General features: G+C 35.7%; 1 long non-coding RNA gene across 1 annotated transcript; it reads right to left on the bottom strand.

The window, feature by feature from the left end:
• Positions 1 to 1082: 1082 nt before the first annotated feature.
• LOC149180009 (uncharacterized) lies at positions 1083 to 2438 on the bottom strand. Its single transcript, XR_016257425.1, has 2 exons — positions 2063 to 2438; positions 1083 to 1411 (listed from the first exon to the last, which is right to left on the bottom strand). It is a non-coding gene; the product is annotated as an uncharacterized LOC149180009 (long non-coding RNA).
• Positions 2439 to 12422: the final 9984 nt, after the last annotated feature.

Here is a 12422-nt window from a genome sequence, read left to right as displayed (position 1 = left end):
TTATAATAAATGATACCTTCATTTCACCACAATTAAAAAGATGTTACTTCACCTGGTAGTTGGCACTCCAAAGCTACTTTATAATAAACCATACTTACTTTTCACGTAAAACAATTAAAAGAAAACAAAAGTTATCAAAAATTTAATTTAGAAACAAGAATGTAAAAAAATAAAAAATAAATAAATAGCTTTCATTGCAGAGTTAAAAGATGAAAGAATTGGTCATTAGTGATGAATAAACACCATCTTGTAATTAAATACAACTAATACGATTTTTTTGTTAATAATGAGAAATAAATAACCATTTGTAAAGTGTTTATAATAAAAATACATTTCAACAATAATAAGAATTGACAAAATATTACTTACTGGTAAAAAAAACACAAAAATCTATATAAAAATATAATTCACTCCTTATAAAATTTCCTACCCTAAACATAATCCAAAGATATCATTTCACTGTTATAAAGTTTTCTAAAATAAACCATTTCCTAACCTAAACACAATCCAAAGATATCAATTAACTGCTATAAAGTTTTTCTAAGATAAACTTAATCCATCTTTTCTAGTTTCCTAGTTTTAGTTTATTTTTCATTGCTCCTGGATTTTGATATTTTTATTAGTTAATTTTTCTGTTAAATGGCCGATAACTCCACTACCTTTAGTCTATCCGTTGAAATAATGATTTGCCAGAGTTGTTGAAATTTGATAATAAATACACATACAATAACCCAAAGAATTGTTAGACATGTAATTTGTGGTGGAACTGAATGTAGATCGGTGGATCTCATAAATTACATCGAAGAGTTAGAGCGTGCCTGCGTGAAAGGGCAGCTGTTGGAAAATAAGTAATTATGTATAAAGATATTAATGACGGTTTTGAAAGAAAATAAACCGTCAAAAAAACGTTCTTGAAGTTTCAAAACACATCGTGTCAAACGGCCATATAAAATTATTAAACGTAGTTTACGGTTAAAACGCCCTCTGACGGGCATTTTGCCCGTCAAATTCCAACCCTGGCGGGGCGTTGCGACCTCAGACGTGGAAACAATGGGTGGCTCCGTCATGATTAATGTTCTAACAAACCAAGGCAAAAAGAGGATAAAAAGACTCAATGTTCAGAAAAAGTACACAGCGCACGCAAGCAAACCATTGAAACCAAGCAATCGAAATTATATTCTGAGTCGAGATTTCAATATAATTTCTCATATTAAAACAACCTCCGGCCACATAGATTCTGAATACAATCTAATAAGCCCAGTGCTTCTATGGATCTACACTTCCAGTACTAAAGTATTTTGGGTTTCTGGACTGGAAGTTGTGCTCATCTGTCTCTGCGTAAGTAAATGATATTCTTGATCTCATATAGTTGCCACGCAGTATGACGTTAATAAATGCTCTCTTCATGAATCTGCAGGGAAAATGTTGAGTAATCAGTAATAATTGGAATCAGAACACAACAAAGAATCACAATCAGTGAGGAGGAGGATGATGATGTTGTTTCTCGCGTATTTACTGAATTTAAATTGATATGATAAAAATTCCAATCCAAGAATTTATTTCTGGACAATTTTGAGAATATACAGCTCAAAGACAATGATGTCTTTTACCCATTTTCTTTGTAATTCATTTATAAATATAATAATCTGATTTTTAAACACCACGATGCCTTTTACTCATTTTTTTAGTGATTCATTTTAAATATAACCATCTTAAATATGCAATTCGAAAATGAAAAAAATTGCACTTCTCTTTTTTACAAAAATCTCTCTTCGTTTCAAAATTTAGTGAAGCACTCTTTATTTGTGGTAGGTCCGTTTCAAAATTTAATCAATCACTCTTTATTTTGTGTTAAGACAAATATTCTATTTTGTTAAAGCAAGTTTACCATTCTCATTCCATGCCCAGAAAATAACAAACTTGTGGCACCATATACCTACAAAATTTCAGACAGGTGTGATAACTAAAAACCATGGGTTTTCAAAAGAACTGAATCAAATGTCCCCCAGTTAGAATTTTATTTCTGTTCTCAAAGAAAACATTTAATATAATGTATGCAAACCTCGAAAAGTGCTGGATCGCTGTCCAATTGCAGATGAACAGTTCACAGTCTTCGCCATTAAAGATGTGGAGAACAGGCGTAGAGGGGTTCCAATTATCAACCTCACGTTGCTCATCGGCGTGCCATTCTTTAATTCTGCAATGTTACCTGGGCGTTGTAAGAGCTTGATGACCATTACTGGAAAACTAAGGTATGGTGCCTTAACTTCTCCAAGTAATGATCATCAAAGCCTCACAACGCCAAAGTGACATTGAGGGCTGAAAGAAAGTCACGCCAATTGAGGGCAACAGCACAAGGCTGACAATTGCATTAACCCATCTAAGCTGGTTCGCCATATCCACTCTTGTATCAGATCAGCACTTGATCACCATGGGACTTATTTTCCAACCTCTAATTCATACCAAAAGGAGAAAGCCTGCCGCCTTAAATAGAAAATTAGAATCACTGCCGCTGTATTGTCGCCTTAAACAGAAACAATTCAGATCATCACTCAATGACTATGGGACTAATTTTCCAACCTTTAATTCATACCAAAAGGAGAAAAGCTGCGAGCTTAAATAGAAAATTAGAATCATTTTAGTTGCTGTACCTTCATCCAAAAAATATACGTAGATCGACGACTTTAAGCTACCGTAGAAAAATGAGTGACAAAACCAAAATAATCTTCGACCGTGCTAATTAAGGGAATAAACAAATCCAACGATCTTACGGCTCAGTACCTTCTTTTTCGATTTTTTTTAATTTGTGAGAGGTACTTGTCAGAAGTTTGTACACTCAGTGGGTAACCGCCCGAGCAGTATATTAATATAATATTTCTCATTTTCTTTCTAGAATCCGGTGCTCTAATCATTTTGGCCCTTCGAAATTAAAATTAATTATGTGCACGCAGATTATTTCCAAAACTTCGCGCCTAACAAAGTGGTCGAACCGGATCCCGTTGATGTCAGATGTCGAGGATGATGAAATTGAAACGCGGAAACAGTAAACGAAGAGCGCTGTGAGAAAGAGAGAGTGACCCATGAACAGAACCAGCAAATTATATTCGAATAATACGGCTGGTTTGATAAAGACTAAACCTAGTACTCTCGAATATTCGATATTCTACCTGCCATACCACTCACAAGTGGGCGTAGCCCCTCCACTAAGTAATGGCCCCCTCGGGAGGTTTAGTCCATCGCAAGACAACGGGACCGCATAAACTACTAATATTCGTATAATTTAATTTTGACGTAAACAGCTATAAATATTTTTTATTAAACTACTAATATTCGTATAATTTAATTTTGACGTAAACAGCTATAAATATTTTTTATTAAACTACTAATATTCGTATAATTTAATTTTGACGTAAACAGCTATAAATATTTTTTTATCTCTGGATAGGATTTGTTTTTATGGAAATTTATTTATAGGTGTATTTTTCCCTATAATTTCTAATTAGATTGTGATTTTATATTGTTTAAAATAAATTTTTGAATGTATAAATAAAATCAGTAATTTGGAAAATTTTGAGATGTTTTATTTTTTAAATTAAATAACTTGTATTTATGAATTTTAATATTTTAGAATATTATTAATAGTATATACAAATCAAAAGTTAAATTTAATAGTATTTATAGCATATTCTCCAAGCTTTTTGACAATAGAAATAAAATCTTAAATCAAACTAAATAATTAGTTTTTTTAAGTTTGATAGACCAAAGTTTGAGACTTTTTGAGGTCTTACAAACCAAAGTTTGGTTTCAGTGGACGTTAACCATCATCATCATCATCATCACAAATCAAAAGTTAAAATATATTTTCAAAGTAGTTATGTTTTTTTTCCCTTTTAATTAAATTTATGAATTAAAAATAATGTCATATTAACACATGTAATATAAAATGAATTATGTTTTTTTTGGTATGTTGTATTGATAAACCATGGTATTATAATAATATACAAATTAAAAATTTTCATAATAAAGTGTGAGTAAATCTATATGATTAAAAAACCTTATTATATGTTTTTTTTTTTTTTTTTTCTTTTGACTTTCGAAATATTCTTCATCTAAATATTTAATCTATTGATTTAATCTATTGCAATGGTAAGATTGACTTTTCATGTATAATAGCGAGTGTAATGTGAATGTTAATTTGAATACATTTTGATTTAAATAAATTTTTACTCAATGTTCATTTAATATGTTAAAAAAGAGCACACATTAAACGTTGATAGTGGTGGATGGTAAAACGGGTTCCAAGGGGGTGGATTCTATTCTAAAACGGGTGTTTTTTAAAACCACTTGCATGCTTTGATATTTATAGAAGCTTCGGTTGTCTTGTTGGTGTTTCTTGGACTTTGGTGCTATAATATAATTGTGTGGGGTAGCCACAATTGCTAAGGAGCATTGCAGAGGAAGAGTGTGGTGGTCGTCTCTCCTGAAACCAATAACAGAGGTTGCGTAATCAGTGATGTAAAGTATATCATTGTTAATTTAACACTTCACCAATCTTAGTATTTATTATTTGTATTAATTTATTTACTAAGTTATTACTATGTATTCGGCTTCAATGACATACTTCTTTTTATCCAAAATTGACAGAGGAGTGGAGTAGAATCGAATAGGAATGAATTTCTTTCTATGAACATGAGAACAATAGGTAAGTGTTGGGAAGTAAGTTAAAGAATGAGTGTTATGAAATATATAATATAGTATCGAATGTACATGGAGGGTATAAAAACAACAATATAATACAAGAACAAAAAAAAAGATTTTCCTCCTAATTTACAGACAACCGATTTGGGACGAGAATCCTTAGAGATGTTGTATGCTGTCAATAAATAATTTTCATTCTTATGTTATTTAAATAACTTGTATACTTGCATACTTATGTTCTTTAAATAACTTGTATTCATTTTTTATCGGTGATATAACTTGCATTCTTATGTTTTTTAAATAACTTGTATTTTTTCTAATCTGTTGTACATAGAATCATTGGAAATGAACCATGTAATATAGAGGGTCTTAATTGTTCTTGGAGAGTCAGGGGTAGCTCTGCTAAGCATGTAATCACAATAACACGACCTTGCATCTACTTTCAGTTGACATGTGAAATCCTTGTGTGATAAGTTTTACGTTTTGCAGTATAATTACAGTGGATTCCACCCCAGCTGCTAGAAAAGCTACAGACATGGTTCATTTTTTCCCTACTAAAGTAGGGTTCACAATGGACCTAGCACTTGGTCATGCGTAATATTTATTATCTGTAAATTAGTCCTGACAAATGAGTAATCAATTCATCGTGCTTTAAATGGTTTTTTATCTTTACTTTTCTATATAATATATATGTTTATGGATTTCATTATAAATTAATGAAAATTGTAAAATCAAATTTTAATTATTTTATCAAATTTATTATAGATTAATAAAAAATGGTGGAAATTAAACTTTAACTATTAAATATACATAATCTAAATGTATTATTCAATTTTTACTGGGCTTGGGTTTTCCGAATGATACTTGGGTATATTGGGAATATAAAATAAGATGTCTCTCTTCCGCCAATATCTTTTGTGTAAATATTGAGAATTTTTTATTTGTTATTTTTATTTGAATGGTAGATTTTCGTAATGTCAATAAATAGGAGTAGGTTAAATAATTTACTTTGTCAAATTTTCAAAATTTACATGCAACTTAAATTCAAATTCATTACGAATGAACTCAAATTAAGTTCAACAAAATGAATTGAATTTGGGAAAAGGAAATTGAATACACCATAAACCCCTTAAAGGGGAGAGAAGATAGGGATAAGTTTTCATCACGAATGAACTCAAATTAAGTTCACCAAAATGAATTGAATTTGGGAAAAGGATATTGAATACACCATAAACCCATTAAAGGGGAGAGAAGATAGGGATAGAAAGTTATTCCTCTTATCTCTTATGAACACCTTCTGACCTAGGACGACAAGAAAGAATATTACTCATAGATTTATAAAGGCAAAAATAAAAGATACAACTTCGATATTCCCAAAATTTACAATCAAGTTAAATTCAAATTCATCAGGAATAAACTCAAATTAAGTTCAGCAAAATGATTATGAGGTAGAAATAAAAGCTATAGCTTCAATATTCCCAAAATTTCTAAAATTTACAATCAAGTTCAATTCAAATTCATCAAGAATGAACTCAAATTAAGTTCAGCAAAATGAAACCAATTTAGGAAAAGACAGTTGAAGAGACCCTGAACCTCTTAAAGGGGAGGAATTTGGCCATGACCAAGCTTTCAAAACCCATTCTAGCGTTATGGGTTAGAAACTAAATAGATCCATACTGATAAGAAGGGGAAATATATTTGTGAACATGTCTCAACCATCGCATGAAACACTAGTACACATACACACACCCTATAACATATAAAAGACGTTCTTGAAGGAATTACCACACCTGAAACAAGTAGAATACAAAATTGTTACTCTTCTGAGCATTGTTGCAAGCTGGGAACTAGATAAAGGCCGCAAGGATGGGGGTAATTGCCTGTAAAATAAGATTGACTCCATTAGAAGAACAAGTTTCAGTGAAGGCACCTGGAAGACAAAATAAATTACCTCTAAATCAAAATTCATAGTAAATACATGTAGGGGCTTGAAAGCATGAAACCCTCTTTCGGAGTAAATCGAACCCTGACAAAATTGGACCACGACTTTCTAAATGAAACAACAAGCAAACCATAACTGAAAAGGGGCAACAAAGAGTATTACCAATAGGAATTGTTCCGCATTGGTGTTGTTGTAGACCAAGAAACACCAAACCCTAGTCTGTAAATGAGTAACTAACACATCTCATCTGAAAAGAGGAATTTGAAGCAAGAGACTAACAACGAAGAACACATGTGAAAGAGGATGCCAACATAAAGAATCCACAATCTGGGCAGAGCTACTGAGAAAATTCGATGCATGAGAAGCAGATTTTTTGTCAGGAGGATGACACAACCACAATGAATCTTATACAGTATCGGAGGGGGGCTAGGCAGTTAATACACAATTCAGGCAGAGCTGTTGAGTAAACTTGATGGATGAGCAACAAAGGTGACGTCAGGAGCATGAGGAAAGAATAATTACCCTCATGCAATGCCAACGGGGGGGGTAGGCGCTTACCTCTAGATGCTCATAACCATTCTCCGTCGTTGATCCAAAGATCAAGTCTGTGGATCGTCAATGTACCTTGAATCCCAAGGTTAAAGGCAACAAGTGGTGGATGATTGGAAGTATTTTGGACAATTCAAATGGCTTTGTTTCATTAGTCAGTATGTGGTACAATTAACTCTGTCGATCGTCGATGCACCTCGAATTCCAAGGTTAGAGGCTACAGGTGGTGGCCGATTGGTAATATTTATATGGTTAATGAGTATGGCTTATATGGTAACATGTATGCATTGTTTAGTTTTAATATGTTGACAAGAAAAGGGTTATTTTATCTTTTCTTTTTAATTTCTATGTATGAGGTTGCATGAGGAAAAACCCATGAGTTAAATTACTGAAAATGTGGAAGGGTTGGAATGAAATACAGTATTTTGCTGACTATTTTATATGTAAATACCTGTAATGGTTCCTACATTATCATGGTTTCCATGCCTTCTTTACTAATATAACTATGAATAAGCTACAGACGTTGCAACTGTATAAAAATTGAACTGTTAGAGTACATGCTTTGGAAAACAATTAGAATGTGAGAGGGATTGTATATAGATATGATAGGTTTGGATATGAGATGATGGGATTAACACTCGGTGTGGAAATCGTTCACCCCATTGTGTATTACATGTGAAATGGGTGTTGGGAAAGACACACTAATATTCAGGTAAGGTCGTGGAAGGAATAGGAACGAATAATTCACGCATAAAATGTCTGGTGAGTTCCCAAGAGGGGAATGAAAAAATATAGTTAACCTTTTAATTAAAAAACAAGGTTTGGCTTGACGCAAGATGTTGGTAGAAACTTAGAGCTAGGGTTTGAATCCTAAAATGTTCCTTTACCAGTTAAGAATGGTGTAAATATTAACATGGAAAGAATAATGGGAGCCGGGGGATTGAAACCCTGGCCATCAGAAAGAACCAACAGCCGGGTCCAGTCACCCTCAGGTAAACCGGTTTGTTTTAGTTAATTCGGAAACTATGTCAAACAACCTACATGAAAATAGAAAATAATAACCGAAATTGAAATTTGTAACAAAAGGAACAAGAATGAAAACCCAAATATTACTCCACAAATTACCCATGTATAGAAATAATATGAAACAAGTTTTTTCTTCTTAATGGAATTGGATAACAAATTTGCATACATTGAATAGAATTTTTTATGCCAAGTGATCCGAAATTAAACAGGAATGTAACAAAATTATAGATATAACCATAAATACATAAATGCAGCAGAAATAACACTTCTTTTCATTAATATCAGAATACTGAAATATGCTTACAAACAGAATGGATATAAACTAGCTCAGGCAATGGTAGTTTATCTCTGAGAAGAGATGTGGTAACTACATGCCTCTGAATTGTGTTACAATGAGGCTCAAAGGCCTATTTATTATTGAGAAACGATGGAAATCCCTAAACATCAAGAAATATAACTCTAGGAGATGAAGCACCAAAACTGTGGGCCCCGTTTGGGTAAATTGGTACATCAATTTCCCAAGGTCGTAACTTTGGCATACGATTTATGTTTGGCTATCATAATGCTTCATTTTGAATATCTTTGTTTTCCCTAAAAACGTCATTTAGGGTCTCAAAATGGCTATGAAAGTTCAGAACCCAAAAAACTGCCAAAAATAGTAAACTGTGCTACAATTAAGGAAACTAAAAACTAAAAGAGATAGTGTTGGGGGTCCAAGTGGAATAGGAGGGTGGCCACCAATATCCACTTGGATCAGTCCTCCCCCCCTTAGGAAACAATGGTCCCCATTGCATTGAGTGCCTCCATGAGATGGGGAAACTTCTGCTGAATTTGGTCCCCGATGAGTCACCTGCATTGGTGCAGGAAATGATGACCTTTGACAACCCGATATAGTTGGATCTTCTACTGGCGAATTTTCTTGATATGTGTGTCCATGATCCGATCAGTTTTGGTATGTTCCATGCAGTCTAGGTTTAGCTCTATTTACATGAGTTCTTCTGCAATGTCAAATGTGTCCAGCAATGGTGGAAAGTATGGCCGAAAGCGGTCTACATTGAACACTGGGTGAAGACCAAGGAACAGCGGAATGCTAAGCTCAAAGGCATTGTCCCCTACAACCTTGGTGATGGTGTATGGCCCAAATCGGAGCAGGTGAAGCTTACGATGGGGTCCAACGACACGATCCTTCTGCAAATGTAGCCAAACTTTGTTTCCCACCTGAAACTTGTGCAGCACCCGATGTTGATCATGGTGTTGCTTGTACTTACCATTGGCTCTATCCAATACATCATGGACCTACTGGCGAATGTGTTGAATTCACTCAATGAAGGTGTTAACCCTGTCGGGTTCAGACTGGACATGAGCCGGATTTGCAAGAGTAGCTGCAAATGGTATGGCCACAACAATGTGAAATAATTGATGAAATTCAAGCCCTACATGAAAGGGGTTGTGGACCGTTGAGCTATGGAGAGCCCTGTTATAGCTTTGATGGACATAGGGGAGGCTTTCATCTCATGTGTGTGGACTCTTTGAGTTGTACATGTGCATAATGTGCATGATCATCATGTTGATGACTTCTAATTGGCCATCAGTGTGGCGATGGAAAGTCGTGGACTTAGTGAGTTTGGTATCCAGCATCAACCAGAGACTTGAACAAAATGCACTTAGGAATCTATTGTCCATGTTAGATACAATGGATTTTGGAATCCAAAAGTCTACCCACACTCGCTCAAAGAAGATTTTAGCAGTGGCCTATGTTATGATACTCTTCTTACAGGCCACCATAATGGCCATCTTAGAGAATCTGTCGACGACCACAAAAACCCAGTCATTGCCGTGCTTAGTAGAAGGAAGACCCGACATGTACTCCATGGAGATGAAATCCTAAGGTCGACAAGGAGTAGGAAAAAGAGTATATAGGCCTTGATTCTTGATGGTTGGTTTTGCAATGGCACAGGAAGTGTAAGATTTAATGTACCTCCCAACATCCCAATGAAGGTTCGGCCAATAAAAATTTTTCTGCAGTACTGCCACTATTTTCTCTACTCGGAAATTTCCAGCGACCCGACTGTAGTGCGCCTCCCAAATCATCTTGGCACGCTCAGTTGAAGGAACACAGATGTGTCCTAGGTGGCATAACAGTGCATCCTAGAGGTGAAAATTTGAAACTTTCTTACCTTCGATGAGTGTCTAGTATGTGATGTCAAATTCTAGATCACTCTCGTAAACATTTGGCCACCCCAAAGTCTCGTGCCCATAGGAGTTGAGCATAGTGATAAACACCATGACTGGTGGTTGGCTTAGGTAGTCTGTAATATTATTGGTGTTTCCCTTCTTGTACTTAATGTTCAAATGGAACTTTTGCAAGTATGTGGACCATTTCTCACGGAGATCGGTCTGGAACTTCCTTTGTGTCCGTGTGAATTGCAGGGGTCGATGGTCTGTGTGGATAACCGTTTCCTTCCCCATAATGTAATGCTTCCATTGATGATAGGCCTGCATAATGGAATAGATTTCTTTGTCGTAAGTGGAATACTTTCGAACTGTGTCTAAAAGTGTCTCACTGTAGTAATCCACTGGATGCCCCCACTGAGTAAGAACTGCACCAATAGCATAGACGAAGGCGTATGTCTCAATCTCAAATGGTTGTTGCAGGTCTGGTAATGTGAGCACTGGTGGAAAGCAGAGGCGATGCTTCAACTTGGCAAATGCCTCCTGTTAGGTTTCAGACCAAAAAAACTATTCTTTCGCTTTGCCCTTGTTGACTTAACTTAAAGGCCAAGTGATATGAGAGAACCCCAACACGAACCTACGGTAGAAATTGGCAAGACCCAGAAAGCTACAAAGCTCCGTTAGAGTGGTTGGGGCTGGTCAATCCTGAATGACTTGTATCTTGGTTGGGTCCACATGCACACCCTTCTCATCAATGATGTACCCCAGATATTGAACCTAGGTCATGCCAAAAGTGCATTTCTCCAAATTGGCACACAACTTGTGTTGTCGCAAGGTTTGAAGGACTTGTTGAATATGGTAGAGGTGCTCTTCCCAACTCTAGTTAAAGATCAAGATGTCATCTAAATACACCACCATGAATGCACTGGTGAAGGGTCATAAGATGTTGTCCATCAATCTCATGAAGGTTGTGGGGGCATTCGTTAACCCGAAAGGCATGACCAACCATTTGAAAATGTCCTCCTTGGATTTGAAGGCAATATTCCACACATCGAAGGGTTCAATATGCACCTAGTGATAACCAGAATTCAAGTCAATCTTGTTTAAATATTTGGCCCGCTTGAGCTGGTCCATAAGTTGATCAATTCGTGGGATTAGATACCTATTCCGGACAGTGATCTTATTCAGCGTCCAATAGTAAATACAGAATCTCCAAGTCCCATCCTTCTTTTGTAAAAATACAATCAAGCTCCCACAGGGTGATGAGCTTGGTCTGATGTGCCCTTTCTGCAACATCTCTTAAATCTACCTCTTGATCTCATTGTTCTCCATAACAGAGTGTCAATAGATCAGTTCATTGGGTAGTGGCGCACCTGGGGTCAAATCGATGGAGTGCTTGACCTGATAGCACATAAGTACCCCTGTAGGTGAGGCATAAATGTCCCTATACTCCTCCATGACCTTTTCCATTTGCTCCAGCTGTGCAGAGGAGCTCTGTTTAGAAGTTGTGGCCACAACATTCTTCTTGCCTTCAGGGTGAATCATAAGGAAAATAAATTTTCTAGTCTCGGAAATGATCTTACTACATTGCTTTGCAGTGATCAAAGAGCTGGCGGTAGGCAGGGCTACCTCTAGTGTCATGAACAACTTATTCCCCAAAGTAATAATCATAGAGCAAAGTCTAGACTCATATACAACATGTCGCTTCCACAAGTATGGTTGTCCTAATAATACATCACAAGTTTAAAGAGGATCAACATCACACAGTACCTCATCTGTGAAGGGCTTGATATTGTAGGGAAGGCAACACTATTGGCTGACGCATAGATCTCGTCCTTAGTGAAGCCACCTGATCGTGTACGGCTGATGATGTGTTGTCATCAGTAAGCCCAACCGCTTCACCTCAACTGAAATGAGGTTATTTTGGCTCTCGCTGTCGACAATGAACTCCAGCGGAAAACCTTTCACCCACATCTGTGAGTGGAAGAGGTGTTCCCCCTCCTCTAGATCTTTAGGCTCATTATTCTAGATTTTG

This window comes from Pinus tabuliformis, chromosome 3_2 (genome assembly GCF_031772625.1).
Source record: "Pinus tabuliformis cultivar Carrire ecotype Pingquan chromosome 3_2, CPIR1, whole genome shotgun sequence".
NCBI classification, from domain to species: domain Eukaryota; kingdom Viridiplantae; phylum Streptophyta; class Pinopsida; order Pinales; family Pinaceae; genus Pinus; species Pinus tabuliformis.
This window is presented reverse-complemented; position numbering and strand designations above follow the sequence as displayed.